The sequence below is a fragment of the Trachurus japonicus genome, chromosome 7 (genome assembly GCF_045865225.1).
Source record: "Trachurus japonicus isolate A0001 chromosome 7, Traja_1.0".
Classification (NCBI taxonomy): Eukaryota; Metazoa; Chordata; class Actinopteri; order Carangiformes; family Carangidae; genus Trachurus; species Trachurus japonicus.
The window spans coordinates 26,993,656-27,014,507 of record NC_140913.1 but is presented as its reverse complement, the minus strand read 5'-3'; the positions used below and the strand labels follow the sequence as shown (position 1 = coordinate 27,014,507).

General features: G+C 42.7%; 1 protein-coding gene across 1 annotated transcript in view; it reads left to right on the top strand.

The window, feature by feature from the left end:
- Positions 1-2,847: 2,847 nt before the first annotated feature.
- Positions 2,848-20,852, top strand: part of LOC146984933 (nuclear receptor coactivator 3-like) — an 84,353-nt gene continuing 66,348 nt past the window's right edge. Inside the window, exon 1 of the mRNA XM_085782572.1 lies at positions 2,848-2,974. The gene's annotated coding sequence lies outside the window, so the exon portion shown is untranslated. The remainder of the gene's footprint in view (positions 2,975-20,852) is intronic.

Genomic DNA, 20,852 nt, shown 5'->3' with positions numbered 1-20,852 from the left:
GTTCAGATGACACATCAGGGGCAATGATAGGGTTCAGTATCTTGCCCAATACTTATGGACTTGGAATTGAACAGCCGACCATCTGACCTGCTCTACGGCCACCATTTTTTATATAAGTGATTTTTTGAAAGCATTTAGGTGGGAGAAAATATTAGAAGCTGGTGCAGAAATCAGTGTGACTGAGAAACAACTGTAAAAGTCCTGTAATAAATGTTTGAAAACCCACATAGGCAATCATGAGATGATTAATAAGAGAAGAAAAGAAAAACTATATCAGCAACATAAAATTAGCTTACCCTCCTGCCTTACTTCTTTTTGTGAATATTGGTAGTAGCGTTGCTTTCTCTGCTCTATAAAATACTCATAAAAAAGCTCATAAAAACATACAATATAATCTTTGATGAGGAGTTGCAAGTTAGTTTTGTTTCATTTTAAAGAGGCACAAGTCATAAAAAGAGTCATAATGATTGGTAACCACTGTTGTAGATAATAGCTGATGCACCATAAAGAAATATCAAAAGAATTACAAAAAGAAAATACACATACATATTTAATACATATATTTAAAGGTTAATATAGAAATAATTCAGCCCTACAAGAAAATCACTGTAAAGGACCTTAATGGAGCTTTTTCAGTATCCAGCTGTTGGTTTAATTTGTGTGGAGTCTGAGAGTCAAGTAACAGACTGTTAAAACTTGGTTGAGTTTGATGGAGCTTGGGTTTGCACTGCATTGGGTCAAATCAGTACCACGTTATATTTGGATAGCAATGAACATTAAGCACAAATTCATTTGAAAACTGTAGTCTGTGATACCTCATGAAAAATAATGCAGACTTGACGCTCACATTAATGGATCAGCAGAGACTCAGACCTGCATTTAAACTTTGGTGTGCTGTTCAAGGACCAGTGAGACAATGAAATATGATCCAGGAGGTCTGGTTGTGCTTTAATGCTTATCAGACGCCAAAATGCTTCACAACAGTTTTTACCACTCAGTGACAGGATTTCAAAAACTCTAGAAAGTTATCACTGCAAACTACAACGCGGAGGTTGTGATGGTGGCTAGCAGGATAGGGGAGGAGCGTAAAATTCAAGACACAATTTTAATTGGATGCAAAGTTGGGAATGTCCTCAGATGCCGGATGCATCATCAAACGTTTTCCTTTTCCAGGAAAAAAAATACATCAATTTTAAGGAGGAACTATGCAAAATGTTTACCTTAATTGTTAACGGGGAGAATGGAGGCTCCAAGACACTATAGGTCCTAGGGTCTATGGGTGAAAACCAACCTTTGCAATATCAGCGCCTCCGACCCGGTGTTCTCGTCCTAGATCTCGTCCTATAACAAACATGGACAGCACTGCGACATAAACACGCAATAATAATCTCTTGTTAACGTTACCCACCTTGGTAGACATCGCTCCACCTATTGCCTCCTTGCCAGCTTTGTTGAAAATAGACATGGCCGGGGGGTGGGAGGAAGGTTAGCTGTACGTTTTTATGACAGTGAAAATATGCACTGAAACTGTAAGGGGAGCTCCGAAGAGAAAAAAAGCGACCAAAACAGCGAAAAAGCGCCGGGAATGCAAAAAATCTCTGATAATTTTTTACATTAATTTGGCAAATATCAATTGATAAATGAACAATTAACATGAGGATTCAGCATATTTCCACTGGGGGCAGTATCAGAGAGTAAGGGGGCTAATATAAGTTTTCAGTCAACACAACAACAATGTCGTCCAATGCTTGTCCTCCTGGCGTGTTATTTATGATGTTGCCATTGCTGTTTTCTATATCATCAACATTTTGGCCTACTCCAGACTCGCCATGTTTTCTGATAATGTTGGGCAAAAGCGACTGAAGTCAATTAACAGACTATCAAACCTTGTTTGAGAAGTCTTAAGTTCGCATTAAATCTTGTCAGACATTATTTTTGGATGGTACAATTTGAAATGATTAGAAAATTCTGCATTGTGATGCCACCTGAAAAATAACAGAAAATGATTAGCATGGACTCTGACCTGAATTTAAAGATTGGTGTGCTGTTACAGACTTGACATATACGTAGGCTACGATTCGTTCCACAAAAGCGAAACCCAAACTGGAAAGAGCCCAGATCTGCTCCCTAGTGGACATATTGTTAACAGTCCAGGTACAGGTGAGGTGCCATGTGACCAACGATGTTGGCACCATGACCACGGTCCATATAAAAAGCAATTACGTAGTATATCAGTGACATAACAACTTAAAAAGAGCTAAAATACTTTAATCATGAATGAAAATGAAATAGGCCTACCCTTTTCATTTTTTTTTTTTTTTTTGCAGTGGTCCTTTAAAGTGTTAACTAATCCCAGCTTTCTTTGAAGACGAGGTCACTGGAAGATAAACAACTTTTACTCGTCCAAATGGACCAGCTCCTCATCTCCAGACAAGGATAAAACCTTCCTGTCCTAATTTGCTCCCAAGTTTAGTCTGTCTACTTCTCTGTGTCAACCCCTCCAGCCAAACGCCTCCGTTGAATAGAAACTCTGCAAATTGTGCTTTTTATGCCTCTGGGCCTCTTTAAGAAAAACACAGCCAGTGTTTGCTTTTTCGTGGCGTGTTGGGGTTAAACTGAAAATACACACCGTGGCATCTCTCTCTCTCTCTCTGCTCTGGTATCGTCGCTGACATCCGTCTGTAGGCAGCTAGACAGACAGTGCCGTCCCCTCTACCCCACCCCCTACCCCCCCTCGCGTGCGGTGGTGGAGTCTGCCTGTAGTCCGCATCCGGATCGGAGGCGGTGGCAGGAAGCGCGGCGCTCCGCCCGAGCGGACTCCTTTACCCAGAAACCCCCGCGACGCCTCAACTTACAGAACTGGCTTCTTGGGCTTCGGGAGTGTTTCCCATTTAAACAAACAGTGCCGAAGATGGCGGAGAGTTAATGGTGTAAAGAAGAAATTATCGATCCGGCAGAGAGATACGTCCACCAGGTAAGACCGCCGGTGCGCGTTTGACGACGTTCAGCTGATCCGAGAGCGACTTTGCATTTGGTTTGCATTTCGATAGAAGGACGGAAACGTAGTGACTTCGGCTCCCAGCGGCGGTGCACACACAATATTGGCATCGGCACAGTGCGGAGGGCACAGTGCATGGTCATTTAGTACATGACAGCCAAGGTTTACTAACCTGTTCACGGCGCTGATGGAAGTGCACGCGGGGCGTGCTGTTTATTTGCCACCCTCTCGTGCAGGAGCAATTACTGTTCAGCGCGTTTGATAACTTGGCGATCATGCAAAAGCCAGTTTACGCACAGGCTGCTGGATCACAGAAGTGTCTCCAGCAGATACACAACCACGGGAAGTTTTTATTTTAGCAGCGTTACAACACAGCCAGACACACTTCACACGCAAACACACACGTAGACACTGAAACATGGTGATAGTTGACTAGTAATGTGTGTGTCGGTGGTCGGTGGAGGAAACTGTGCATTATCTGAGCCCGACGCTTGTCTCTCCACATGAGGGAATTTGGACCTGAAATGTTTGTCGATGAGGGGCATGCAAACAGACTCAACTATGCATCACATGCATCATGTTTTTAGGAGGCCAGGGGTGTGTTTGAGTGGTGAGATGCTGACTGACTGACTGACTGACGGACTGGCTGCATGTCAGTCACCCAGCCTGCTGCCTGCTGCCTGCTGCCTGGGTCCCGTGTGCTGCTGAGCGATATAAAAAATAAATAAAAAAGTGCACCGACTCTCCTGTATGTCCTCAACGTGCACAAGTCAGTGCATTAAACGAGGCATGTGTTGCCTGTAAATGTGTGTGTGTTTGTTGTGTGTTGTTTGAGCAGAAGCAGTGAATGCTCCGTCGTGCTTGTTGTGTTTTCCCTTCTTGGTCTGCCTTCATAACCCCTCCTGTCATCTGCCTCATCCTCAGTAATCACTGTGTATCTGCAGGGGGCAGCAACGTGGCCCTGTGCATACACACTGCCCTGTAACCCTGAACGTCCTGGGTTTGATCCCTGAAGCAGCCAGCCTCCCTCTCTCTGTGTGCATGTGTGTGTGTATATGTGTGTGTACATTGGAAAGCAGCACTATGTCCTTGAGCGTGTCACCAGCACCCTATTACAGTACCTGCTCACACACTGAATAATAGCAGCATACCCTTCAGTGTGTGTAAACATAAGGTGAATGGAAGTGGTGCAGATGGTTTGTGTGGTGACAGGTGAGGGGTGTCAATTTATCATATCATCACTGTCGATATTTAACTTCACCTACATTTGCCAGCTTTTATTATTCCCAGACTAAATATAGGGTCTCACAGCTAAAGGATTATTTTCATTATTGATTGATAAGATGTGATTATTTCCTCTGAATGGGAGAAACGTCCATCCCAGTTTCCCCAAGAATTCAGGTCGGCATCCCTCAAATGTCTGGTTTTGTCCAGAGACTTTCAGTGTACAGAGCCACAAATCAGCGAAGAGCAGCACAGCGGCGTTATATTTAAGAACCAGGGGATGGTTACGAGTTTTATGATTGATAAAATGACATCAATCTTTGTGCACACACACACACACGGCTGACAGTGACATACCCAAAATAAAACGGTTGTTGTTCTTGATCCCTTTTTTTTAGTCACATTGTACTATTTTGATCAGAAAGGTTTACACTCAGTCAGCATTAGTCAGAAGTGATTCCACAGATAGATAGATAGATAGATAGATAGATAGATAGATAGATAGATAGATAGATAGATAGATAGATAAATAGAACAATGATATAATACACTGTGTATTCCAGCTGTTATAGTAAAGCTGTATAGTGAGAACATTATGAAAATGTATTGAGTCGCCCACAAACTCAGTCAATTCTCTTTCTTATGTTGTTTATGATCAATATCAAACTCGGTTTTATTCTGTTTGTTGGGGGGAAAAAAGACATCAGAAGACAGGACCTTAATAATTTCCTATATATCAGTAGATAAAGCCATAATGTAAATTAATATAATGCAAATAATCATCATTTGCTGCCCTGCTTTCCCATTCTGTTTATTCTACTTCTGCCTACAGTATATTCCCACAGGGGTGAGATTATAGTGATTATTTTCATTATTGATTAATCTGCTGACTAGATTCTCTCTTAATCATTGAGTATATGAACCCTAAATACATTATATTAAAAAAATATTGTTGCTGCGATTGTAGGTTTTTATGTCATTTGAAAGCAGAGAGATGTCACTTCTTGTCGATGTGCAGTTTGTCAGCTCAGACTGAGGAGGATTTGAGCTGCTGCTGCTGCTCAGGGGTTTTAAACAATGACTCTATTATTGTTACTGCTACTAATATAATGAATAATAATGATTATAATAACACTTATAGGCCTGTATATACGTCGAGATTGTTGCCGGTTCATGTTCAGTCCATCAACTAATCATTTATGTGATGAATTGCTGTGGCTCCTGTGGCTGAACTGTCTGTGGCCCGAGTGGACGGGTGTGGCAGCAATGAGCCCCTGCATGGTCTCGTCTCTCGGCCCCTCGGCCCCTTAGCCCCTCTCTCCCCCCTGACAGATTTACAGTCGACTCCGTGGCCCGGGTCTCTCCGCACACGTGCAGCCAGACACACACACGCGCCTGCTACAACCTGCAACACAAGGAGTCGCACAGGCAACGTGGTCAGGGAGTGGGTGTGGTGTGTAAAGCCGCTCGGACCTGCAGGCAGCCATGAGGAGGGGGTCTTTGCTATATAAGCGGATGGCGGGATGAGTGCGTGGACATTAAGGCGGAGGAAGAGGAGGTGGAAGAGGAGGAGGAGGAGTGTGACAGTGATGCATGATGTTTGCTGAATGGGAAAAAAGGGGACAGAGGTTAGCAGGGGATGCTGGTGACTGGGTCAGGAGCTGGGGGCAGGGCTCACGAGGCCGAGCGGGAGGACCTCGCACTCTGGCTGTGGAGCATGGGAAGCTCAGTGTGTGTGTGTGTGTGTGTGTGTGTGTGTGGAGAGGCGAGGAGGGGGTGTGTGTGTGTGTGTGTGTGTGTGTCTGTGGAGAGGGGAGGGGCTCAGGTGGAGCCTCTTGCTGGAATTCTACCTGGCATTCTTGTCTTTTGTGTCCTTGTCTTTGTGTCCTCTTCTGTTCAGTCAGGAAGTTTTCTGACTCAAAACGATCCACATTCTTTGCAATGCTCTCTCTCTCTCTCTCTTTCTCTTTTGCTCTCTTTTGCTCTGGTATGTCTTTCGCTGCCCCCCCCCCCTTCTCCCTCCTCCCAGCTGCAGTGTATAGTGAGCTGAACTGTTGTCCTGTTGTTGTTGGGGCCCCTCTCCCATGTGTCACGATGTGTTAAACAGGAATTAATCTTCACCAGCTCTCATTGATTTGGCTTTGTGGAGGAGGGGGTCGTCCTTTTCTCTTTCTCTCTCTCTCTCTCTCTCTTTTTTAATCTCACTCATTTGTGTCCTCTGTCCTTTACTCGGGCATCTCCAGTCCAGTGGTGAACACCCCCCTCCTCCCCGCCCCCTTCGTGTGACCTCACAAAGTTTGTCTCAGTTGGACTCCATATCTCTTCACACTAGCTGACACCACTAGAGTTGCGATGATTAGCTGGTAAATTGAGCAATAGAAACTCACAGCAAATTATTTTGATAATTAATCAATCATTCTGAGTAATTAATAACCTTATTTGTATCTACTAAGTGTATGTATTCTGTGATAAACTGAATATCTTCAGCCACTCATTCATGTTGAGTGCTGGACTCATGATTTCCGACATGTTATTGAATAATTACCTTTGACCTCTTTATCAGCAGCCGTATTGATGATGCAAATAATTGTTAGTTACACCCATCCCAAACCAATACTTTGTCATTATCTTGTCTAAACCAAATCGGCACATGCAGCAAAGAGTTTTTTGAATTCCTCCTCGTTCCTGTTTGTGCCTCCTGACTGGTTTCTTCAAAGCAACAGCAGCAGCACCCAAGGCTCATGGGTGTTGTAGTGTTTAAACATGCAAAAATGACTTTATACTTTCACTTTGCAACTTCAGTTGTACAGGTGTGGTCCCTTTGTAGCACACACAGGCTGAACTGAACACACCTGGCTGTCCTACTGAGGGTTTTTGTTTTAAGTCCCTTAGTTTGGACTGGTGTACTGTACTTTGCAAGATTTTTACCTTGATTAAACAGCTTTGGAGTAATTGTGATGGTTAAATGACTTGTTACTGAGAATGGAGACTCTCTGCCTTCCCCCTAGTGCAGTGCATGGTTCCCAACCTTTTCTGGCGCGTGACCCCATTTTGAAATCAGAAATTTCAGGCTACTCTGTCAATCAAGATGTGCCAGCTTAGATATTTTTATATGCTGCATTTTATTTGAACTCGATTTAAATTTGAGTGAGTGAAAGTATAGAATACAGTTGTTTAGGATTGTGTGTGGTGTTTTTAATCATATTTTTTTAAAAGAATAATAATAATAGGATTTTTTTTATCAATAGGCTTTATGCACAGCTCCACTACTTCCTGAACTTAAACAAGCTCCTTTATTTCCTGTCTAACATTACATTACAAACTGATTAATCCAGGTGTGTTTGACTCAGTACCTCAGTAGTCACAACAATGGTCAGACACACCTGGATTAATCAGTTTGTCCAATAATGTAAGACAGGAAATAAAGGAGCTTGTTTAAGTTCAGGAAGTAGTGGAGCTGTGCATAAAGCCTATTACTGGACATTTCAGGGGACCCCATTTTAATTCCAGGCGAACCCACATGGGGTCCCGACCCCAAGGTTGAAAAACACTGCCCTAGTGTCTCTTGGCCAAGAACCAACCTTGCAAGATCAGCGTCTCCGACCTATTGTCCCATATTTCGTCTCGTGAGAAACATGGACTTCTTCACGGCACTACGACACAAACACGCCCGATAATCCGTGGTATCTTGTTAATGTTACCGTTACGACCTCGATAGACTCCGCTCCATTGGTTTCCTTCTGGCTGGCTTTGCTTTTACATCAGTTTTGCACTCTGAAACTGTAGGGGGGGGGGGCTCTGTAGAGAAAAAAACGACCAAAACAGCGAAAAAGCGACCGGACTTACGTATTTCCCCTTTAACTGGTGGACTGACCTGAAACCCAATGGGTGGATCTTTCGAGGCTTGTCTTCTTTGCTAGTCAGACTTTTTTTTGACTGTTGCATAGGTGTAGTGAAAGACTTCCTTTTCTTTCTGCTTGTAGGATGATGAGCAGCCTCTTAATTACAGTTCAGATAAATGCATTCATTCATTTATTTCTCACACTTTTTGGAGAGGCTGAGTTTGCGGAAACATTTGATCAGTGTCAAAAATCATATTGGTCCTACAAATGAGCAGCTTCCGGATCCCTCATCCGGTCCTCTAGAAGCTCGAAGGTGAGGGACTAAACACAAAAAATTGAATTTTAATGTGTTATTCACATGATTTGCATGGATAAAGTTAATATTTGCGAACATTTGTGGCTCTCCTGAACCAGTATTCCTGTCTGTAGAGGCATCAAGAGAAACACTTTGCAGCTTGCTCTTTTAATAATGAATTGGAAATGGACAGGATTTATATGTTGGCTGTAGCTTTGACACTCAAATTAGCACTATTTTATTATACAGCTAACAGTTTGAAACCAGAAATCCATCCCACATCCAGTTTAAAAAACCCTCTCGTCTGCTTTAAAGGCTCATAATGCCACTCTCCACTTAATCAATGAAAGTCCTTCGTAATGTGAATTTGAAAGCTTTAGAGTTGTATTTTTCATTTGTTAACATGTGAGATGTAAATTTATCCTCAAGTGTTGGGATTTTTTAATTACTTTAGTGACAGAGAAGTCTCTTTCTCCCTCTCAGACATATTTCAAATTCACAGTCATATAAGCTGAAAAAATAGAGATTTATTCTTAACAATACAACTGTAACTTCCTTTGTTTATTCCTCTATGAGCTGCTGATCTTTTTGTCAGTAGTGTTGTGTGTGTGTGTGTGTGTGTGTGTGTGACTGATATGAATGTGCTGTTTGCGCTGGTGTCAATGCTCTAGTGGTTGTACCGGAAGCTGCTCTCATGAGTCAAGATGATACAGGAAGAAAAGTTGGAGCTGCAGAGCCACAGTTTCTCAGCGCTGACTCCACCTGCAGTGTCACACAAATCCAAACAGACTGTAAAAGAAAACCAACATGTTTTTAAAATGCACTCTTTTATTAAGAGCTCAATCTGATCTGAAAAGTTTTGATCTGGATCTGGATAAAAAAATAACGTTAAAATAATGTTATTTTTTGTATTTTTCTTTGAATTTCCTACTTAAGTGTGAAAATTACCTCGTGCAACATCTTTTCCTCCCATAGTTAGGGTGAAAGTTACACTGTGAAACAAAACACACTCAAAACTAACTAATTTTCACTGCCAGGGAGGCACCAGTCACCATCCATGTGTGAAAAGAAAACAGGGGCCTTAAGGATAATTACAAAAAAAGAAGTAACGTTTAAAAAAAATCCAAGAGGGGATTGACTCATTTCTCATCCATCGCTGATGCACTAGCAGAGAGATGACACTTAAGTGGCTCGCCAAACAGTTATTAAGAATGGAGAACATGGACTAAAAAGCATAAATAAGCGGTCTCTGCACTGATTTGCATTTTTATTGGTTTATGCAATTTGAGGAAATCGGCAGAAAAATGAAGTGAAACATTTCATGAGAGAAATGTCACTAAAAATTAAAATATAGAGGAGAATTAGCTACAGCCTGGGCTGCCTTGAGCACAGTGGTGACATAGCAGATCCCAAAAGAAAGGCCATGTGTGAAAGTGTGAGTTGTGACTGACACATAGGCTGACTGATGCGGCAGAATAAAACAGACGTTAAAAGCCCCTTTGAGGACGTATGTAGCAGAGTCTCTGTCACGGATGTTGTTGTTCGTTCGCACATGATGTCACAGGCCTGCAAGAAACACATTGCTGCCTTTGTGTAGATTTTTTTTTACCAGAGCTGTAAAAGTATCTCAGATTTCACTTCTTTAAAAGTGGTTTCCCTGTTTACAAGTGTCTGTGTGTACGAGAAACGGTGCATTTACTGATTTTAAAAAAACTCACTTCTGTAATCATAAAGGTGTAAGATATGAAATTGTGGAATTCATAATTTTATTCCTGTATGAGATGGTCAACGAAGAGATTATACTATATAATACGATACTATACTATAAAGTTAAATCTTTGTTGACTTTAAAGTTACTATAGAAACCAGCGCTCACTGCTGAGCTTCAAAAACTCAGTCATTTCATACCGAAAACTGAACAATCAACATTATTAATTAAATCATCAACTTAATAAATGTCTCACTGACCTAAATTTATTCATGTTACAATTTCAACAACAACCGATAACAGCTGTAAGAACTAGTGAAACCTGGACAGATGTTTCACCAGTCAGCAAACACCTCTGAAATCACACCAGACGAGGCAAGACGCCCTGCAAGCCACAATTAACTATTTAATAAACCAACAGATTAAACGTGGTTTATCTTGCAAAAATATCCAACATATGTGTATTCTTTTGTATTGTATGTTTTTGGTTTTGCACTATTAATTTAAAGATATATATGTTTTTAAAAGAATTGGATTAGTCTGAGAATGACTTTGGCAAAGTTGAGAAGTTTCTCTTTCCTTTGTCTGTGATAATGGAGTCACTGACAGAGTGTTGTTAGGATGAACTGATGAGAAGAGGAGGAGGAGAGAGAGAGGGAGAGAGAGAGAAGGATGAGCTGATGCACCGTCAGATCGACAGTTGACGGGATATCCTTGCTTTCTGTTTCCTTTCTTCCCCCAGAATGCCTCGGTGCAGCTCATATCCTTTTCTGAGAGCTATTTCTTCTGTGAGAGGAATGTCAAGTGCCCATCCTGGTGCATTTGTCCCTGTGTTGTTACTTCACTGCGCTTCACTCTTGTTTTCTTGTCTTGTCCCTCCTCCACTCGTCTCGTTCACCTCAGTCTTTGTCTCAGCTGCTTTTGTGCTTCTTTTCTCGCCGCTCGCAATTAGCCGGTGCTCAGGAGGCGAACTAAGTTATTGTGTTAATATCAAACATGTTGTATTAGTGTGTGCAATCATCGCTGTCTTTTGTGTTAGTGCAGGTCCGTGTGTGTGTGTGTGTGTGTGTGTGAGTGGAGGGAGATGAAGAGGGGGGAGGAGGAAGAGGAGGAGGAGGAGGAGGAAGAGGAGGAGGAGGAGGAGGAGGAGGAGGAGGAGGAGGAGGAGGAGGAGGGGAAGGAGACATGGAGAGTCGTTTTATTAACGTGGCGACTCCCGCTAAAATTCAGGGAGTGCTGTTGCATCCAGCTGTTACTGGTTGCACGAGGCTTCGTTGCCATGGCAACACAGCCCTTCGCGCCTGCTCAAGGTCGTTCATCCAGTTCTGAACCGAGCAGCGTGCTGCACAGAGGATGCACACGGAGAGAGGGAGAGAGAGAGAGAGAGAGAGAGAGGGAGAGAGACAGAAGAACTACTTCAAAGTGACCAATCAAAAGCACTTTGATGACGTTGTGGTCGGTGAACAAACCCCCCCCCACCCCCACCCCACCCGACCCCCCCACTCTGTCACACACTCACAGACACATACACATGCACACTTACTTTCTTCAATATAGTAACAAACAAAAAAGAACCCCTGGCCTTGGGGCTTGTAGGCTCTTTTGCCAGCTGATAAAATATTTAGCTGGTCAGTGAGAGAGAGAGAGGGGGAGAGAGGAGGAGAGAGAGATAGAGGGAAAGAGGGAGAGAGAGGGAGGGATACAGTGGCTGGAGAAGAAGCAAGCAGCAGAGCTCGGCTTTGTGTTTTCCTCTCTCTAATGGTGCATTGCTGTGAAGCTACCTGGGGCTCCTCTCCTCTCCTCTCCTCTCCTCTCCTCTCTCCTTCCTCTCCTCTCCTCTCCTCTCCTCTCCTCTCCTCTCCTCTCCTCTCCTCTCCTCTCCTCTCCTCTCTCCTTCCTCTCTCCTTCCTCTCCTCTCCTCTCCTCTCCTCTCCTCTCCTCTCCTCTCCTCTCCTCTCCTCTCCTCTCCTCTCCTCTCCTCTCCTCTTCTCTCCTCTCCTCTCCTCTCCTCTCCCCTTCCTCTTCCTCTCCTACATTAAAGGCCCCAATACACCGTGTCGAAACAACCATCTTGCAGGTTCATTGCATGTTACACTGTGTGAAATTGCGTCTAATAAAATCTTGGTGTCAGATGACGCCTATTTCGAGTCGTGTCAGATTGTGCAAAGAAAAAAAAAACCTATGGTAAATTGTTTTGCCTCTTGTTTCCTGTGTTTATCGGTATAAATAGAGGAAACAAGACTCAAGGCAAGAGTACTATAGGCTAACGCTAGCATGGCAACGTCCTTATAATCACATGTTGTTATGTGTTTGCTAATTAGCACTAAACACAAAAATGTAGGTATTTGGTCATAAACCAAAGTATGTCGAGTTGGGAAGTGATTACGGAGCCATGAACCAGATTTTTTTCCATCCAATAGTTGTGGAGACGTTTCATTTCAAGCCACATATTCAACTTTGTGGTTTGTGCTTGTGGAAAATTTGGGGAATCTGTGGCACTATGAATATATGCACCAAATGTCATGATGACAGTGCGGAAAATATTGTTTGCATTGCAGTAATTATCAGAAAAGCAAAGCAACAACATCACAGTGGTACAGTATGAAAAGAAAGTTTTGGAAGTTTAGAAAAGTGGAGTGAATCGGCTCATTTCTCTGTGAGCGTCGCAACACAACAACATGTAGGGCACGCTGGAGTGGAAGTTGGTTTAAAGTTCATTATTGATTCATGACCAATACCAATACAGGCAGGTCAGTTTGACATTATTTCACATATTTTTTTTGTTTCTTTATCACCATAAATAGCTATTATAAAGATACATTGCAATATCATGACATTTTTTTTAAGGCTATAATGCGTGGTCATTAATTTGTGTGATTCATCATCACCTTTTATTATATATTTTTTTAACTTCATTAAAAAAAAAAAACCTACAATGTCACCTCGGCCTGTTTATTTGATAAATTTCAAACACTGCCAGAATTAATGACGCAGTCTGTTTTTGGTCTATTTTGTGTCTGAGTGCTGTTTAGCGAGCCACTGTTCTGGATTGATGACAAAAGGTTTGGCCTCATCTCTATCATGATTGTCAACTTCTATCTGGGAGCAGTGGAAATCACACAGTGTTGAGGGTGGGGGGGTGGGGGCGGGTGGCAGGTGGGGGGGCGTAAGAAGCCTGACTCACATGTTTGTTGCTCTGCAAACACATTAAGGTCAAATAGCAGAAGACCACTGTCAGCATGTGTTAACAGATAAGCTCTCGGCTTATAGTGAATTTCCTTTAAAATCGTGAAGACACGACGACGACATGTGCCGGTGCCGAACATGGACGATGTTTTTCTTGTTTTTCTTGTTTTTCTGCAGGGTGCACGCAGAGTTCAGTGGGATTTTCACACAAACCAGCGCAGAGTCGTTATTTACGTGAATCATGTCACTTTCTGTGGTCGGTGACATCATGGGTTTAGGAGCAGCAGCAGCAGCAGCAGCAGTGTGTATGTGTATGTGTATGTGTGTGCGTGTGTGTTATTGTTTAAAATGAGTTAAAATACTCAATCCGTCACCTTTGTGTGCACCCCAAGCTGAGGAGAGCAGGATCTGAGGGGGAGGAGGGGGTTAGTTTCACATTTCTTCTTGCTGTAAGGTAATAGATGCTTGTTAAAGAGTTCCTCCGAGTGTGTAAGAAGGGGAGTTCTGTTTTTTTACTTATTTTCCATTGTAAAAATCCGGGCTGAGTTTATGTGTTTTTAGAGCTCCTTAACGTGCCCGTGCACACACACACACACACACACACTCACACACACACACACGGACCCATACGAGCACATACCCACACAAACATTTATGGGGCAGGAGTTAAGGTAAATGTTCCCAGCTGCAGCACAGCCAGCAAGTGGTTTCAACTCTGCCTGAACCCGGCTGTTACGTGACCACCTCCTCAACTTAATTCACTCCTGTCCTGCCTTCCCCTCAGCAGCCACACCTCCCATATCACTCTATACCCCAATATATATATACACACACACACACACAAACGCACACGGCCACGTCCATCCACCAGTTCCCTCTCTCCAGTGTCACCAGCAGCAGCAGCATCACTCAACTCAGGATACTCCAAGGTCTGCCACCCACCCCCCTCCCGTCACCTCGTCACCTTGGTGTGGACTGGAGCAGCCGGCCTCCTCCGATTGGCTGTCCCTCCACCTCCCTTCCAAGGCCGCAGTCTTGGTGCTGTGATGTCACAGAGGCTTGTTTATCTCTACCTCCTGTCAAGCCCAGTTGCAACATACTCGTACTCACAACAGCACCTTGCACAAGCACTGGTGGTGATGGCTTAATACTGCCGTTTTTGCGTGTGTGCATGGCGTGTTTGGATCCAAATTAGCTTCAACCAATGTGGTCACTCACTAGGCCTCCAGGGGTTTACAAAAAAAAAATCTATTTAAAATTTCATAGTATCATTTAAACAAAATAAATAAGTGATAATAATAGAGTTGTGTTGCTACTTTGGCCTCTGCTTCTGGAAGAAAACCCTATTTTTTCCCATAAACGGTGTTTCATGACTCAGTTGGAGAACTTCAGCATGAAACTTGCATATTTTTTGCACAGTGTGGTCTCTATAGATTTAACTCCACATGATCCAACAAAACCAGAAATCATCCTGTGTGTGGATGGATGGACATTGGACACACATATGTTGATGAGAGGATCGGAGAAGAATGACCAGACCAGTTGCAGCTGACAGAGAAGCTACGGTTACTCAGGTAACCACTCCACTGAGCGTGCACAAGCACAACACAATGAACCTTGAGTCTTTTATGAGCTACAACAGCAGAAGTGTTAGATCAGGGTCCACTTCGTGAGAGCCAAGATCAGAAATGTGAGGCTGCAGTAGGCACAGGTTCACCAGAACCTCCTTGTTGGTGGTGTTTTCTTGGCACTATGGGTCTCTTCATACCAATCAATCTTGGTTTGAAAGCTGCAGGCTATCGTGAGTATTGTTGGGAACCATGTGCATCCATTCAGGTCCACAATTAACCATCTTCTAATGGCGACTTCGTGCATGATAATATTACACATTAGAAAGCAAAAGATCTGTGAACTTCAGTGGAACATCTTTGGGACGAAAGAGTCTACAACTTGTGGAACTGATGCCAAGAAGAATTGGGGCTGTTTAGAGCCCCATTAGTATTAGTATGGTGGTGTTTTGCTTAGAAAGAACTTGGTCAGTGTCTGACTTACGAGGTTTTGAAAGTCTGCACATGACATGCGGCGGAGGCTCAGGCTTTAGTCAAACTGCTGAATTTCACATTCTGCTGTGGACAGGGACTAAGCAGAGTTACTACCTTTTACCCATCTGTTTTTGCCAAGCTGGGAAGTGGAAAGAAACCCTCCGTGCATCTGCTTCAGCTCAGGCAGAAGCAGCGTCTTTGGTTGAATCAGCTTTTTTTTTTTTCTTTTCTAACACCACCCCACCTCTCTCATTTTCTCCTGCTGCCTCCCTCCTTCCTTCCCTCCCTCCCTCAAAATGAATCTGTTAGCCCTGCGAGATCCAAGTCGTAGTAAACAGGCAGCGACACCCTCATGCTCTCGTTAGTGGCCAGAATTTAAATATTGATTTGACGCAATGTGAGACAAAGATTCCCGTTCCTCTTGTGTTTCTGGGGCTTTTTATAGCTCTTGTGTTGTGTATTTTTAGGTGTCGTCCACCAAATACGACTTTACCCAAAAAAGACGGCTTCGCTTGGCTTGTGTTGAGGCTTGTGTTGTGTTCCCGTCTCTACGTTTTGGCATCAGTTAGACATGATGCCCATGGATGAAATATCATCTGCTGTTGGACTCGGCTGCCCACTCAGGTAACCATCAGGTGAGCAGCCTCGGCTTTCCTGCAGATCTAGAAGGCGGCTGGCGATGTCTATTGAGCTGATCAAGCTCGACTAATGGATGACTGACAGACTGTTGGCATCCCTGGTAGATTCAGGTGTAATGCGCTGGGGGGAAAAAAGCTTCATTTACCCCTACAGCTATTTGCTACTTGACAGAATCTACTGTGATAAACCTAGTGTGGACAAATGTGTGTTGTTCAGCCATTTGAACTGATTTCGGTCAAGTTACAAGAGGAAAACTCAACTCAGTTTGTCACAAAATGCCTGGAAACGTCGGCCTGATCACCAAAGCCTGTGATTTACAGCGCAAAAAACTTAGATTTTTGATTAATCCATCAAACATATGTTGATATATTTCAGTCTCTATCAAAGTGGTGGACTTACTAACAGACAGACATTACCAAAAGTGATATATTTGCCTTACTTTCATTTTATTCAATGAGTTATTGACTTGCTTCCTGGGGAAACAATGCACTGAATGTGTATGCATATAAAGAAAAAATCCATTCAATAAAACGCTCAGATTTTTTGACTGTCTGTGAAGCTGCCTACCTCGTGGATATCCTGTTAGATAGGATCAGTTTGGTGTCAAAGATGCTCTGTTTTGACATGAGACTCTTAAGGTTCACATAATGCTGAGTCATTGTGACTTGAATAGGGCACAAAGCTGTTCCTGAGCAAGGCAGCTTCTTCACTATCCTCTGTGTCTATGTCAGCGATTTTTCACGCAAACAATTATATATAGATATAGATTTGTAATCGTGAATTCATGTTGACATAGTATATTTTTTCAATTAGAAGTCACAAGGTAGACCCCGGTGGGATGTCGCCATTGATGCTACAATAACTACTTTTTTTTGTTTGTATAATTAGTACTTTGCTTTGTGAATGCATTTGTTTTTGTTGATCTCATTTTAATATTATACTACTTTGACTCATTTAGACAGAAAAGCTCTCAGCGTTTAATTAGAGCCCCTTTAGGTGGTGTATTAATGGGGTAATATCAAAGAGCACAGGCAGAGTAGAGCAGAACTGGTAACTGATCACAATCTGACTAATGTATCAGCTCAGACCTGTAGAGTCAAAACCAAGGTAACAACCTGTTTAGTGTTGCTAAAATGAATGAGAGCTTATCCGAAACAGCAACAAATAACAAGTAATACAGAGACAACTTCTGAGACTATAGCAGGCTTATAAGCGAAAGTGAAAGACAATGAAAGTCATAAATATTGAAGCAAACAGGAATTAAGGATAGGCATGGCCAACTTTTTCTCAGCTTCGACTCACTATCTGTTGTCAAATATCTCAATTTGAACTCCAAAGAAGTGTAAACTGATTATTTGATACTTTGGCCTGTTGTTTCTATTATCTCTAACTGTACACATGATTGAACAAATCTTTGACGGCACCAAAAAAATATGAATAACTTGATTTTAGTCTGTTTAGTGTCAATCTAAATGTGAATATCGCAGCAGTGGTGTCCCCATTAACATTTGTGTCACATATTGTATCTTCAGAGGTGCCAGATGTAGCTGTTTTAGTGTAAAACATTTGAAAAATAAGACGATGGGAAGGAATAAGTCACATGTTGCAAAGAGTTAGCATGCCAACCAGCTATCCCCAACCTGACCCCTCTTGTTATACCTCTTTGTACCTTCGGAGGCAACACTGAGTCACCGTAACGTTCAATCTGCTCTAACATGAGTGCGAGAAAGAGTTCACACTTCTCAAAGGGCAAATAACCACGTTAAGATTGCGTTGCTTTCCACTGTTGATGCTTAACTGGTTGTGTTTTTCTGGTGTTTTTCTGGCCAGCAAATACTTGCATACAGCACCTTTAAGTGTGATGTCTGTTACTGCGAGGACTTTCCTTTCTACGACAGGGAAAGTAGCTTAGTCATATTTAAGTGATACTAGAGTAAATGCACACACACACTGTGGAAACACATACACACTGTATGTGTCAAGTGAACAGTGTTTTTCTGTCACACGTTGGTGATAGGTTCTCCAGTAACGGCCTTGTGGAGAGTACGTGTTAGCCCAGCACGATCTCGCTCCCTATCTAACCAAGGCTAAAAATAACACCATCTCCACACACTAGACTTAGACAGAGAGAGAAGGAGGGAGGGAGGGAGAAGACAGGGAGGGTGGAAGGAAAAGAGGGAAAGAGAAGGTGGGAACAACTGGATGAGAGGGAGCAGAGTGAGAAAACAACAATCCAAGCGAGAGAGAAGAGGAGAGGAGAGGAGAAGAGACGGACAGAGGGAGGGCAGAGGAGCAGGGAGGAAAAAGAAAACAAGCCATTAATAATTTACCTGGAGGGCACTTCTAGTCCGACCTTAAGTTCTGGTCAGTGGTGTTGAGCACAGAACAAAGTGTTGTGCACACTGTGGTGCAGTGTTGTTGGCAAACTCTTTCACATGATCTAACTGTTGTGCAGAGTCAGGAAGTCCTAACCTACGGCAGCTGGACAGATGTGCTCAGGTGCTTACTGGACGTTCAGAACCCAAAATAGTACTGGGGTTAAAAACAAAAAAACGAAGAGGGAACATGAACTAGTTTATGAGACGGTTTGGTCTGTTTTTCCATATCACAGTTGGCCAATAGTTGAACCAGGTTAGCCTCTTTAACTCTCTTTGGTTTAATGTAATTTACTGAAATTTCACAGACAACCACGGTTGGAAGGAAATAAATGGAGGAGAGGCGGCAATAAATTCTACAAATGACTGTTTCAACTTTTAGGAAAATCTGCAGGTGCTTTTGAAGAATAAAACTTCATAAAGGACTTAGCTGCAGGGCGCATATTTACTTTTCCAAATTGACCAAAGGTGAAAGCTCCATGAGATACTCATAAAAATCAAAGGGGGGGTTTTCAATTTTGTTACGGCTACTTATTAAAGTATCATGACAGGAGGAGGTTCACTGTTTTTTTCATCTCTCCTCACCCAGTGATGTTCAGGGGATTTAATCATCACTCCGTCCTACCCAAAGAACTATATTGTTTGTCTTCTTTGCTGTAGAAATAGGTTATAGTATCAATTAATTTTCCTTTTTCTGCAAACCTATACAATGTAACAGCCGCAGATCATGTTGAGTTTAGTCGCACTGAGCCACAGGTGGCTAAAGGATCGAGTCTGTCATTCGGATCATCAGCTCTCCACCCAAACCGGCTCAGGCGGCAACAGTGGTGTCAAACAACTTTTATTACATGTGATTCTGTCACCAAAACTTGAAAAAGCTGTAATTTTCAACTTAACAAATCTTAGATACATTTTTTTAGCCCAACTACTTCCTGTTTTGTGATGACATATGACGACTTCTAGTTTCTAGTGTTCATCACGTCTCACTCATCTTGTGACCACAGCTTTTTACCAGCTGAAACTGGTATCACGCAAATGCAAAGTAATGTTTCAGATGCATCAAACTCTTAACAACTTAAAAGTTTGTCAGGCTTTTTTTTTTTAAAAAACAAACACTTTTCAGCATTTTTAAAACAGCAGAGACAGAAATTATTGGTCCTGACCAAACGCAGCAAAAAAAAAGGGTGTGAAACAGGAAACGGTAAAGCTTGTAGCTGTGAGGCAGCAGAATCTAAATCACTGGATTGTGGTTTTAATTAAAGAAGTGTCCAAAAACAACAGCAGTGTTTACATGTAGCCTACAATCCTTCCTGTTTCTATGGCGTAAGACTTCCTGCCTCCAGAACAAGTTTGGCTGCATGAGTCTTATTGCGAAATAAATCAAACACATGCAGAACGTTTGATCGGTGAACCAGGAGACTGGTTACAAAGCCGACGAGTACTCATTGTCCTTGGTTTTATTCTTTTGCGTTTCTGCTCGCTGTATATCTTTGTTAGCTTTATGTGGCCTTTTGACACGGCATTATTCAGAGATGCAAACATATATTCAGCCCTGAGTAGTTAGGACTAATTTGTGACTGCTCTGTATTTAACCTCTGTCCTGACACACTTCAGCTGCACAAAAGAGCAGAAATATAGCCGGAGGAGTTAGAGGTGGTTTCAGGGGGTTGGGTAACTTGTTGCTGTGTGATTACGGTGCTATGACAAACACACACTGTGCAATGTGTGTTTGTTTTTGGAGCACTTTTAGAGTTTGTATTTACCGACAAAACAAAGCGAGGTCCTGGATAAGTGTAAGGGACACAAATGCTGTTTTTTTGTTTTTTTTCTTTTTTCCACAAGCTTTCGGCTGCTTCACAGCTTCACTTTGCGTCTACTGCTTGAACGACAGACAGACAGACAGACAGACAGACAGACAGACAGACAGACAGACAGACAGACAGACAGACAGACAGACAGAAAGAAAGAAGCCAGGGAGGAGAGAAAGACGGGGGAGAGTGGGAAAGGTTTTCGGTTTTACTGCCACAGGGGGGTTGGGGGATTTGAAGCAGCAGGAGAATGGGCAATGCAGTTGACATTGTTAAATTTCAAGTGTTTTTCAAACAGTCCATTGACTGTGTAACCTTAAACCCAGGGGTAACACTGAGGCCTCTCTCCCTCAGGCAAGGTGTTACAGAGCATTTTTTTTTTTACGATAGCAGCTCAGTCAGGTTGGAGTGCGGAGTTTGAAGATTGTTTTTAAAACTCCCAATATTTGTGGGTTCGCACCATTTTTGTATAGATTTAATGGATCCGTTGTTCCAGCGGTTGTTAAAAAATCCACCGAAAGAAAAACCAACAACGTCAGCGAATTGAAGCTTTTAACTCCAGGCTTTTAGACGAAGTTTAACTGATGGAAGGAAAAACGCCTTCAGTTGCTTTCAACGTCTTCTCGCAGTCGTCGAGTCGTCTTGAATTTCACACTGCCACAGAACAACCCACTGGTCCTGTGTGTGTGTCTGTGTTTGTGTGTGTGTGTTACCATAAAACAGCCAAAATGAAGG